This window comes from Belonocnema kinseyi, chromosome 9 (genome assembly GCF_010883055.1).
Source record: "Belonocnema kinseyi isolate 2016_QV_RU_SX_M_011 chromosome 9, B_treatae_v1, whole genome shotgun sequence".
Lineage (NCBI taxonomy): Eukaryota > Metazoa > Arthropoda > Insecta > Hymenoptera > Cynipidae > Belonocnema > Belonocnema kinseyi.
This window is the reverse complement of record NC_046665.1, coordinates 10,863,501-10,864,856: the sequence shown is the minus strand read 5'-3', so window position 1 is coordinate 10,864,856 and position 1,356 is coordinate 10,863,501.

The following is a 1,356-nucleotide window of genomic DNA, read 5'->3' as shown; positions in this document are numbered from 1 at the left end:
ATAGAAGCGCCATACGACACCTTCGCGCTGGAGAGACTTATACATACCTGGGCGTGCCACAGAGCCGCATTCAGGATGTGACATCTATAAAGGATACTCTCCAAAGCAGATACAAAACGTCTCATCCGACAGATTTGGTCTTCCGAACTGTCGGCGAGAAATAAAGTATCTGCAACGAACATGCTTGCCGTCCCGGTACTACTCTATTCATTTGGAGTAGTTCCATGGACGAAGAACGAGCTCAGATCTCTTGATATCGGGACAAGAAAGGTTATGCACATGAACAAAAGCATGTATCTCAAGTCTTCCGTTCCGCGACTGTACATCTCACGCCGTCAAGGGGGTCGCGGAATATTGAGTCTTGAATGTCTTCACAACAAGATTATTCTGGGTACAGCATATAGAGTTGCAAATGGACGAGACCCTCTTCTTAAAATGGTCAGGAATCACGGAGAAGTAAGCAAAGGAGCGTTTCTGTACAAAGCAGCGGAGGAGGCTGCTGAAGCACTCGGACTTGACTTCAGTATTAGGGGTGAGCAAAATGCATCAAATCTTATATATCTCGAGTACTCACTCCTGAAAGCCCGGATTAAGAAAGCACAAGAGAAAAACTTTCGTGAACAGCTCCTCGATAAGAGGATGCACGGTATCTTCCACAGAAATGTGAAGGATCAGTCAATGTCTGTGAGCTAACGTTTGCTTTCCTTAAATCGCCCGGATTGAAGTCTGGTACGGAGGGTTTCATTTTTGCACGTACTATCTAGTTGTCCAACTCACGCGGGAACGACCTACATTCAAAGGCACAATGCGGCACTAAGAGTGCTTTATTACCATCTCTGTCACTCCTACGGCATTAACCTTAGTATCGCTCCTCTAAATACTCCTAGGGAAATTGAGTCAATTGTCGAGAATGGGAGGTGCCGCATATATTGGAACTTTATATTCTCGACAATTGTTTCTGTTGCTCACTCGAGGCCTGACATGGTTCTTCTTGACTTCGAGAAGCGAACCATGTTCGTTATCGAATTTTCGGCACCAGCTGACAAAAACATCATAACCAAGGAGAATGAAAAGAAAGAGAGGTACCGAGACCTTATAAGGGAGTTGCAACGATTGTACTCGGAATATTCTATTAAATTGATCGTCCTTATCATCGGCGCTCTTGGAGGTGCCAATCTTTCACTTGCTAATGGCCTAAAAAGCATTCCTGCGTGTCAACAATATGCTAGAACACTTGCGGGAAAAATGCAGAATGCGGTTGTCCTTGGGTCGCTCCGTGTTCTTAGGGTGCACGAGGCTTTTGCTGGATCGTCGTATTGATTTCTTTACAGACTGTAACCACCTATCTCACGGTCG